Raw genomic sequence first — 12,300 nt, forward strand, 5'->3', positions numbered from 1 at the left:
TTTTTCTTTAAACTGAGGTGGAGTGTTTGTGTCATTGTTGTAGAATTCTTCGTGGACATTTTTTAGGCTGAACATGAAGGCAGTTTCTTCCAGAAGGACCTGCGTTTGCTTCTGCTTAGTGCTTGGGGACATCACCGGTCCAAGACCACCTTCAGCACAGTTCATGGCTTGATATTTCTTTGACAACCCATTATTGCCAAGGCAGACAATGCCAACACAGGCTCCAATTTCCCCTGAGGACAGACCCATGGCCACAATTCTCAATGACAAGTTTTTCTTCTTTTATGTCTTTCATTTCCATTGCTCTTGTTAACCCTGAAGGAGAGAATACCTTTGGTTCCTACTTTCTACCAGAGTATAATCCTTTGGAGTCCCAGTTTAATATGGGAGAAAGTCTTTTATTAGTCTTTTTCCCTAGGGCAGGCCTTGGGTTTTTGCTTCTGCCCCCTCACCCTGTGAGGCCACCATAACCGAAAGCCAAGTTGCCCTGGATTGGCAAAACACTTCAGTTCCCATTTCCCTGAGATTTTGACCTGCTGGTACTTGAATAGCCTGTTATTTCTTTCATGCTGTTGGGCAGTTTGAGCACATTGGTCCTACCCAGTGTCTTACATTTTCATGGGGGTGGGGGGCTCCTGACTCAGCTTAGGTTGAAGTTGCCCCCTCTGCTACAATTTCCCTCTTTATCTCCCTCTCCCTCCCTCTAGACCACGAGTTCCTTTGTGTTCCTCGCCCCTTGTTCAGCACCTGATCATTGTAAATAAACACCCAGTACATTCTAGGACAACGAGTTGCCAGAAGAACTGGCATATAAACTCTGAGACTAGTCCCTGCAGCTGCAGGGAGAGCAAGGGAGACCTTGGCTAAAACATACTGCAGCACGTGAATCAAGTTCACGTCTTGGCATTTTGACCTCTGGCACTTTCAGCTTAGCCTAACTCACTTACTGGCCCGTCCTGACTCCTGACACCTTCGTGTCCATTTAGCTGGTGCCTCGTTCACCTAGATTTCCCACCTCCAGGCCATTCCCTGGTGCCCAATGCCTGACCTCTGTTTGGGAAACCCAGCTCTTCTGTTACCTAAGGGGCAGCCATTCAGCCGAGGCCGGATGGGCATGTGGTGGCTTTGCTCCTCACGCATCGAGTCACGGAAGCAGAAGGATACACAACTAGGAGCCAACTCTGATTCTCTGCCTCGGCTGACGGGATCACGGCATCAAGGACTGGCCTTCTGTACTGGTCGCCTGGAGCTACCATAACCAAGTACCACAGACCAGAGGGCCTAACCAACAGAAATGACTTCCTCACAGTTCTGGGGGCTGGAAGGCTGAGACTGGATTAGGGCCCACCTCGATGACCTCATTTTAACTCCGTCCCCTCTTCAATACCCTGTCTCCAAATAGAGGCACGGGCTGAGGTACTGGGGGTGAGAATTTCAAAATGTGACATTCGGGGGAACGTGATTCAGACATAACCACAAGCGTGTAAGAAAACCCAAGATTTCTGTGAGCTGCTCGTCTTACCACACCAGCCTCACCAACACAAATGAGTTGGACTGTCTGCTACCTAGGTTTTGGCAAGAAGCAACCTTACCTTGCACAAGCACGCCGTACCATCTGCTTCCTAAGGCAGATCTTATCTGTTACGAGAGAATTGGCAAGCATCAGTGCAAAAGTTTGAGTTCCAAATATTAAATATTTAAATATTAATTTGTTCTTTGAAATGCTTACCAAAGTTATCAGTATGTTCATTACAAGCCTCCTAATTATATTTAATATTCACTAATGAAATCAACAGGATAGGTTTCTACCCTCAGCTCTTATTTCCCTTTTCCTCCAAGTAGTTCCGTAAACCATACAAGACTGTAAATATTAAATTCGGTGACATGCTTAATTGACAAAATATGGAAAAAATGTTGGTGCCAGTAGCTAAAAATGACATCACATGCTCTGGAGGAAAGACATTTCAGTGGGAAATGATGTAGCGATAATAAAACACACCCATTACATCAAAAACGGAAGGCATTTGGCTGAGCGAAAATAATTCTCTCACGCACAGAATCTTTCATGGAGAAATTGACTTTAAGTAGGGCCTAACGTAGAGGGTGTGTGTGTCAGCACTAACAATTGGCATCTCTGTATTTTTATCTCACATTATTCACGGCTTCAAAATAAATATTTTCTGTTTCTTCCTGCATCACAGCCAAGAAGTAGCATAAACTTCTCAGGCTCCCCGAGGAAATAATGGCTAACACTTTCCGAGCACACGTCTGCCAAGTACTGACTGCATCAGCTCGTTTCACCTGCAACTCTGTCCTTCGAGGCAGGTACCATTATTTTCCCGACATTTTTGATGAGAAAGCTGCGGACAGAGTTTGGGTAATTCTCCCACCGTCGCTCCACTCCAACTCCAAACCCCAACTTCTTAACCTCTGTACTTAACCTCTTCTTGCCCCCCCCCATTTCCTCAAGTGTACAATGCATAGGATATAAATAAACACCCTGGGAACGTGGAAGAAATCCTCTACCTGGAAGTATTAGAAAACTGGGGCACCTCAGTTAAGCGCCCAACTCTTGATTTCAGCTCAGGTCACGATCTCAGGGTCCTGGGATTGAGCCCCTCATCGGGTTCCACGTTGGGTGTGGAGCCTGCTTAGGATTCCCTCTCTCCCTCTGCCCCTTCCCCTGCTTGCATGCAGTACACGTGCTCGCTCTCTCTCTTCAAAAAAATGTGTTTGAAGACTACTACAGCTCTGTGCAAATAGGTCTAGAAGCTAACTGGGGGCAAAGCTGACTCTTACCGCCTGCCACGTCCAGACAGAAAGAGGTTTCACTGTTTGAGTCCTTCATGGACTGGCAAAGCTGCAAGATACTTTATTGTTTGGTAACTTAGTGGCCTAATTTGCTGAGTATTAGTTAAAAGGTACTACACAGTGGTTAGGTCTAGCAGTTGTTAGTAAAGGAAAGTTTTTAAAAAGGTATCGTATAATAGATAATACTTGTTCTCTGGACGCACATCGAAGAGCAGTTTCAGCTACTTCTGGTGTGACTGTAAGTCATAACCAGTGGAACAAAGGCAAAAGAACGAGGTGCTGTCTGCAGCCTAACTGTTGAAACGACTCCCTGGGAACAGGGAGGTGTGTAGGACCTCTTCTCTTCATTTCTTTGGAAAGAAAGAGGCCCAGTGGTTGGCTGTGAACTGAAGATGTGAGGAGATTCTGGATGTGGGTTCCCCGGCCAGAATCAGAGGTTTCTTTCCAGGGGCGAGCTTTCTGGGACTACCGAAGACCCTCCTCCCAGTGCCCAGATGTGACGGACAGCAAGGCCAAAGGAAGCGCCTTCTCTTGGCAACTGGCACCAAGGAGCTCCTCGCCTAGGCAGGAGTGTATTATCCGACTGCTTACTGGTTTCACGGACACAACGCTGCCCCAAAGCAAGAGCTCCCTCTCGCCTGATGAAAACAATCCCTAACTGCGGACGGAGACGGCACGTTATCAACATCCGCAGTTGATTCTCCTATCAGCATTAGCCACTCAAGCTGAGCTTAACCGACTCTCCTTGCAATTCCCTATCTTGTCTGATTTTCACTTTCTGGTTGACTATCCTCCCATTGTTCTTTCGCACAGCGAGGAGCTGCTTCTGATTCTGTTTGTTGCCATAGGAATCGACTTTCATACAGATGTGCCAGTGCCACCGACTCACCCGCTGCTCTGTCCAAAGACGCCAGGGGCCGGGCCGACGTTGTAATCTATGGGGAAATGAGGGCTCAGGGCCCCAGACGGCCACTCCCCGGTGTCATCAAAAGCAAGCACTCAAGATTTGCACAGTAATTTCACTTTTCAACATGTGGGCCATGCATGTTTTCCCTGTCATCTTGAAAACATACATTCTGGAGAGGTAGATTTCACAGTGATTCTCATTTTTTTCATAAATAGGAAAACTGGGGGCGCCCGGGTGGCTCAGGCGGTTAAGCGTCTGCCTTCAGCTCAGGTCATGATCCCGGGGTTCTGGGATCGCTGCATCCTGCTTCCTGCTCAGCGGTGAGCCTGCTTGTCCCTCTCCCTCTGCTCCTCCCCTCTGCTCATCATGTTCTCTCTCTCTGTCTCTCTCTCAAATAAATAAAATCTTTAAAAAAATAAATAGAAAAACTAAGGCACAAAGGCACTACAGAACTCCCCCCAGTTTCCACAGAAATGTAGTGGCACGATTTGGGCTCAAACCCCGACTCCTTAGTTCTCTTTCCTTCCAATAGATCAGGCTCCAGTTCCAGGGCATATAACTGTAAGACCAAGCATTATAGCCTAGTTCAGAGATCAGCAAACTACAGCCAAACCTGGCCCACTGCTTGTCTTTTAAATAAGGTTTTACTGGCACACAGCCATACCCATTCATTTACACATCGCCCATGGCTGCTTTTCCAGGACGAGGGCCCAGTTCAGTCACTGCGGCAGAGACCAGGTGGTCTGTAAGTCTGAAAATATTCACTACCTGGCGCTTTACAGAAAAGTTTGCTATCCCCTGGCCTAGTGGGTAAAGACTTGGACTCAGAATTCACACTCACCAAAAATTCTGTTACTTTGAAGTTGTGTCACCTCAGAAGTTACTGAACCTTCCTGAACCTCTGTTTCCCCACATGTAAAATGGGGCATGAGTGTGCCTGCCATATAGGGTTGGTGGTGGTCACTCGGTAAAATTAAAGGAGATAATGTCCGCTTAGAATAGTGTCTGGCATATGGTAAGCTGTCATTCAATGGCCATTATTGTTATTTCTGAGGAAAACCGAGCATCTTTGCCAGTGGTTTTCTCCTGACTAGCTGCAACGCCCTCAGCTGGACCGTCAGGAAGCACAAGATTTCCACAGGTCTGGGGCGAGAACTGAAAAGCCAGGGGCTGCCTGCCACCCCCACCCCCGCCGCCCTTGCCATTCCTACCCCCCGCCATGCCAGCCACAACTGAACCCCCTTCCAATTTGGCTCCTGAGCTTGATTATCGTCACTCAGGCCTTTCCTCTGCTAGTTAGGGACATTTGACTGCTTCTTCTGCTTGGACACTGTTGCTATGCTTGGGATTTCTAACCCCAATGGATCTGAGCACTCGAGCAAAGTGCAGCCTGCGACAGTAAGGAGACCAGGAGGCGGGAGTGGTGCATTTTAGCATAGGAATGTAGGAATGGGGCTCAAGCCGTGGATTTATCGTCTATGTGTGTAGTTTTTGTGCATATGGCTGGATTTGTGAGTTATCTTAGTGGTATAGCATGACTGATTTCTCGTGTTCTGTGCTTTGACAGAAGAAGTCATTTATTCCGGTGAGTCAGCCAGTTCGGAGACTGCTCTAAGGTGGCCCCAAAGGTTAGGGTTTATTCTAAACTTCCCCAACTTCTCTAACAGCCCAGGATGAGGCCCTCACTCACGACATGACGTAAGCCAACAAACAGCCCCATCTACTCATCATTACCTTTTTTAAGGTTTTCCCCACTGGGAGCCACACATCTTGAAACGTTCCGACATACCAAACTGCATTTATTTATTTGAATAACCTTCTTTAACCAAGCGCACTTATGAAGTAATTATTAAACTCCCCCCCTTTTGTTTCCCCAAAAAGTGAATGAAAAGGATCAGATGATTCCAGTTTCTTGCCAGTGTGAACTGGCCTCCAGTTCCTCGCCTGTAAAACAGAGGTGAGCCTAGCCACCGCCCCAGGACCGTAGTGAAGACGGGGTGAGGTAGGAGGGGGGCTGGCACTGATGATCCGTAATGTGTGTGAGGGTGAGGCTACGTTAAAGCCAAAACTGTCGGTCTCCGCAGAAACGCAGCCCAACGTCAAAGCACTCGGGGCCTTGGCTGCCTGCACGATCCTCAGGGGAGCACAGATCAGGTCTCTGTCACGTTGAGAGCACTTTCGTTTGTTCGGCTAGGAGGATAGCAAAACCCCCATTTCAACCCTACAGACCTCCAGGTGTCTAAGGAACCGCTCTAACTCTTCTCCAGCCAATCTTTCCAGGCTCGACAACTTGAGGTTAAAAAACCCAAGTAGTATTCTTGTACCCCCCCCACCCCGACCCGAAGACAACTGCCTTCCATTTGTTCTAGAGTACCTCCTTACGGTTTCAGGACGTGTTCGGGGCGTGCAGGGAAGGAAGTTGTTCTTTCGTTTTAGCATTCGGGGATTTAATGAGTAAGTCCAGGATGAGCTATTTATATCCTTTCAGGGGAGAGGTGGCATGTGGGGTGAGCAGGGGCATAAGCTTTGAGTCACGCACACCTGGCTTCTCTCCCCGGCCCCGCCGCTCCCTGGCTCTGTGGCTTTAGGTAAGTTCCTTTGGCTCTCTGAGCCTGTTTCCTCGTATGCTGGATGCGAGAAGGAAATAAGACAGGGCATGTCCAGCAGCTAGAGCGGCCCTGGTGCGGAGGACAGGGACGCGAGGCAGAGAGAGAGGTGTCAGGAGCCACCCTGCCCCCCCCAGGCTTTGTCTTCCCAAGCTAAGTCCAGACCTCTGTGCGGGCCAAGGGCAGGCCACCCCAAGATTGGCCACTCTGGCATAAACATTATTTTGAGTTAAAAGCAATCCGAATCCAGCAGATTCGGAAAAAGCTCTTGACCTCCCCTCAACTGCCTGGAAGTAGCAGGAAGAGAGCTAACGCAGATTCCTCTTTACCTAAGAAACTTACCTGCACGCTAGGGCAACCTTTGCTTTCCAAACACCTCCTCTCACTTTCCTGCTAATGGTCTTTCTCCCCTTTGTATCCTCAGACCCCTGCCCCTATCCTGAGCTCCTATAAGCATCACGTTGCCCCAGTGTCTTTGAGATTTCCATGTCTGTGTGTACGCTATTAAATTTGATTTTCTCCTGTTCATCTGTCTCATGTCAATTTGATTCTTCGTCCAGATAGAAGGACCTGGAAGGGCAGAGGAAATTCTTCCTCCCAGATCCCTCTCAATGTGCCTAGTCAAGACACAAGTGATGGGATGGCTCCGTGGTTAACCCGAGTCCCACTTCGTCTGGGAAAAGCAGCTATGCTGCGAACAGATGAAAACAAGCTGACGGCAGGTGAACATTGTCCTTGGGCACAGTCAGATTCACACAACTATCACGGTTGAAGACGATGCCGTTTCATGATCATGTACCCCTCTGTAGGGTACTAGTGGGTAATGACATCCACCAGCAGTATCATCGGAAATCCACACACGAGCCTTCTCAGTGCCTTTGCAAACTGGTTTCATGTCAATTCTGGGCGAGCTTCCTACTGGGTATACATGATGCTCAAATCCCTCTGGGGACGCTAGAGCCAGGGGTAAAAACCTCACAGCCCGTAAGGCCTCACAGAGTGCCACATTTCCTACCTTTCTCCTTGAAGCTCGCTTCCGGGAGCAGATAAGTTCAACCCCAGGGCCAAGCCTCTCCCAGAGGGCCTACTCTCTCCCAGCCCCACATGGCTCCCTTCCTGTCGCAGCCCCTGTATCATATCAACATTATGCTTGTGCGTTAGTTTGCCAGGGCTTCATAACCAAGTACCACAGACTGGAGGGCTCACACGACAACTGTATTGTCTCACAGTTCTGGAGGTGGCAAGTCTGAGATCAAGATATTGGCGGGGTTTCTTCCTTCCGAGGCCTCTCTGCTTGGCCGTGTCTTCTACCTGTGTCTTCACATGCTTTTCTCCCAGGCTCTCTTTGTACCCTAACCTCCTTTTAAAAGAATACCAGTCATATTGGATGAGGGCCCACCCCACTGACCTCATTTTCACGTAATTACCTCATTAAAGACCCCGTCTCCCAATACAGTCACATTCTGCAGGACCAGGGGTGAGGGCTTCAACATATATATTTGGGGGGACACAAACCAGCCCCTAATGGCTTGCATGCTGACACACAGTGAGCCTGGGGCCTGTGTCTCCAGCCCCCAGCCCAAGCTGGGGTACCGCCTGCCCTTGGGAATACTAGTTTCTTCTCCTCTTCCCCTCTGTCCCAGTGCCAAATGGAGACCATGTTCTCTTGTTCCTAAAGCTTCTAAGTCTCCTTCACTCCTCGCAGATACCAAAGATACACAACCAAATGGCTCTCGGGTCACCCACTCATGACCTCCTTCTAACCTTTCCCCTCTGAAGAACAGGCCCATGTTGCCATGCTTTAGGGTCTTACAGACCTGGGCCAGCTTAAAGTGTCCTAGTACTTTGCTAAAAAGTATATCCACATGGGCACAGCCACCGCCGAGGGACATTTGCGCTTTCCAAGACAGCCCAGATTTTTAAAAATCCAATCTCCTTGTCAGACCACGTTTCTGATTACGCTTCTCAGTTTGGGATTTGGGAGATGTGGCCACTGTAGGTAGGAGCCATACCTCTTTACAGGCATATGCATAATTATGTATAATAATGTACCTCCCAAAGATGCATAATGAATGATAATTAAGATATTTACATTATGCACATGTGCTTTCAGCCCCAGGACTCCAATTCCAAATGCCAATTGTCCCTTTACATAAAATGAGATTCATGACAAACCATAGAACTTTATCACAAATGTTTTCCTTCAGCCTTTGGGAGTACAAAGACAGACTGGAACCAGAGCGTGGGCTATATTACATATCCCGCACTTTCCAGGCAGTCCCACTTTCAAAGTACGTGTCCCAGTTTGGGGTTTGGAAAATACAATCCTCACAATTGCAACAGTCGTTCAATGAGATTTGGTTAGTTCCCTTTTGAGATGGTCAATTCACGTCTTTAAAGAAGCTACTCGGCACATCACATCACGAACACCATCGCCTTTTTAATTTACCTGTCAACTGTTCTCCCTTTCCCCTCTCCCCCACACCCATCTCCAAAATGGAAAATTTCAGGTCACCTCTGGCGACTTGGGTGTTAATAACAAGTGAGTGAGGTCTGTCGTTACCATCTTTCCTATCTCCTGAGTCCGTGTGTTTGAGAACCTGTTAGCGTAGGTGGTTCTCATCATCTTATTGTTACTCCTTTACATGAGGGGAGAGAAATGCCTAATGTTCATTTCAGAAGGGCAAAGGACATTCTAGAATACGTAACTTACAAGGTAATGAAGTAGATCCAGGGAGTTCCGACTCTGTGTCTGTGTCTGAAGTCTGAGGTAGGGAGAGATGGTCATAGCAGTAAACATTTTATTAGAAACATTTCAAATCCACAGTGCACTTGAAAGAACTTTATAGTTAACAGTACTCAAGTGTTTTTGAACTATAAAATCATCAGTCTCATTTGAGTTTCCCTGGTACATTCTGACCAGGCCAGCTTGGGCACAGGCATTTCGTTCTCTGTTCTCTGAACAGTATGTACCTAAATGGAACATTCCTTTGTAATCTGAACTAATTGTATCCATATTCTCAGTAAATGAAGGTAAATACAGTATGCTTCTAAAAAGTGCCAAAGGTCTTTGCTGCTTAAAGACCACTCCTTTGCTACCGTCCCCGCCGCCGTCCCCATCTGAGCCCATTCACTCGTGCATCCCTCCTCTGCTTCCAACCCTAAGGCCAATCATTTGGGAACATGAAAATCTAAACTACAGGGAATATTTAGTTGCTACGTACCAAAGACAGTTTAGTGAAGCTGGAAGAATGTTTTGTAAGCAAATGTCACAGAGAACATCAAGCAATCTGAGGTAACCTTGTTAGACAGAGAAATATCTGTCCTCCCTTTTATTTGGCTCCTGATTTCTGTCAAGCTTGAATAAATCATAACACAAGGTTGTTTCACTCTTTCCAGCCACACATGCAAGGCAGATTCCTAAAATTACAAAACACAGGTGGTAAAATGTACTTGGGTGAGACCAGAGTCCATATCAATTGGTGCCCACCCAAATGAGTCAGAACTCGGGAGGATATAAAAGCTACTCCCCCAAATATTCATTTTAAAGGGTTTATGTGTTTTGAACAAGTCCTAGCTATGCGTCTGAATTGGAAAATATGTGTGGATTAATTATAACATTTATAATACAGAAGGTAATCATACCTTGCAGATTCGAGACTCTTTAATTCAAAGACTTCAAGGAACTTACAAGCCTCAATTAGTTCTTTCAACTCCCCTTGTGAAGCAGATACGGCCAGTATATCCATTTATATTTATTAAGTAGTACTCTACAAACTCTTTTGATTTTGTTTCTAAAATTTATCTCAGCTATAAAACATCTAGCACGTATAGGACAATACTTTGCTTATGTATATAACACCTTTCTTCTAAGAGCTCAGTATACTTAAAAGTTATCTTCACAAAAGCCCGTGAGGTAGCTAGGAGGAAGAGCTATTGCCGGGAATCACATTCTCTGTAAAGAAAACTATGAACCTGAGAATCAGTCGTGACTTTCCTAATTGTGAGCCAGACCCTAGCTGAGAAAAATCTCATTTTCTCATTCTAAGAAAGAGTGCTTAAAAAGAAATAAATCCCTATTCAACTACTGTAAGAAATATCAAGATGAGTTGTATGCGGTCCCAGATCTTAAGGAACTTCTCCAATAGGACTCGCTTCATGTCATTATGTGAAGGAGAAGTGTGGCCCAGAGCCCTTTCACTTCAAGTAAAGAAAATCAGCCAAACATGACACTTCTTCAGGCCCCAGCATTAATGAACAGGGTTACAAGATTCCCTCCCAAGCCCTAGACAAGTCACCATCCCCTTCCCTCCGTTTCCACATTTGGTGAAGTTGGACTCAGGATTACCCAATGCTTGGAAGATTCTAAGCGTTGTACGGTGTTGTGCGCCTTCAGTCAGAAATTCTGCAAGACCGAAATCCCTACATGTTTCTTACTCTTTATAATGCACCGAACACCTTCGGGATGGTTTGAAATGAAATGTTTGACTCTCATCCAATCCCAGACAAGCAGGTACTCCTCATTAAGACCCGAGATAAAATGTGAACACTTCTATTAAATATTTCTTTATCTATACGCTAAATTTAAAAATCTTTTCTTGTGCTGAGCCAGAACCATAAAACGAGATGACGCTTTAGGGATCAATTCCAACCCCTCTCATTTTACAAGTGAGGAAATTGAGGCTCACACAAGGAAAGGATTTGTCAAGGGTCAAATAGAAAGTCAATAGCAGTTTTCTTGATTCTTTCCAAGTTCCGTGCCTTTTCCAAAGTACCACTTAACCATGATACTTAAAGGAAAACAGAATAAAATCTTATCAAAAGACACAAATTTTTGATATTTTGCACATACATTCACACATGTACATAAATTCCTCCCTGCTCTTCTTCCCTTCTCAGCCCTATCGCCTCCGTGTCAGTGGATGGCCTTGCTTCGTTTTTCACAAAGGAAATAGAGACAAGCAGTAAGTGTCCTCAAGCTCCGCCCAACACACCTGCATAAATATCTATTCTTACCCGTCATACCCCAACCTCTTCCTGGCCTGGATTGAGCCCCATAAGACCTGGCCTCATCACTTACACCTTCCCCTAAACCTATGAAAATACTCAAGTCTCACTCACCTAATTTTGAAAAATCCTTCCTTAATCCTAATCCCCCGCCTCTAGCTTCAACCTTGAACATTTAGCTATACCTGCTGCTCTGCATGTTAATGTCCCAAGGACATCACAAATTCAACTCATCTAAGATTTAACTTCTCAATTCCATACTCACACTTGCTTGCTCCCCAGTCTTCTCTTACCAGGAAGAGGCCCCACTGGGCTGCTCAAGTCAGAAACCAGGAATCATCCTTGATTCCTTCCTCCTCTTCATGCCCCTCACCTGACCCCTTAGCTTTAATGACATCCTGTCTACTTTCGAGGTGGCATACGGCACCTGGCCTTTAGGCATCACTTAGAAACTTATTTGAAAAGCAGAAGGACAGGCCCCATCCCAGACCTTGTTGAATCAGAATCTGTTAACGCACAATAAAGTTTTGGAAGCATTGCTGTAGGCAGTTTTTGTGAAGTCCGTGACTACCTCCATCTTTGACCAGTCTCATCTTGATCTCATTCTCCTGCCACACTAGCTTTCCATCGGGTCCTCTGATTTCCCAAGCTTCCTTCCTTCACAAGGCCCACATAGTGCTATTCTAGAACACTCTCCCCACTTGGTTGCCCGGATAACTCATATTCACCTTTCTGACCTCAACTCAAATATCATTTGCTCCTTGATCTCTTAGCCCAGGGATCAACAGATTTTCTTACAGAGGACCAGAGAGTAAATATCGTCAGGTTCGCAAGGTGTGTAGTCTCTGTGGTAACAGTTCAACTCTGCCATTTTAGTGCAAGCGCAGCCTTAGAGGAATGATACCAACAGATGGGTGTGGCTAACTTCCAATAAAACTTTATTGGCAAGAAGAGGTCCCAAGCTGAATA

Source organism: Ursus arctos, chromosome X (genome assembly GCF_023065955.2).
Source record: "Ursus arctos isolate Adak ecotype North America chromosome X, UrsArc2.0, whole genome shotgun sequence".
Lineage (NCBI taxonomy): Eukaryota > Metazoa > Chordata > Mammalia > Carnivora > Ursidae > Ursus > Ursus arctos.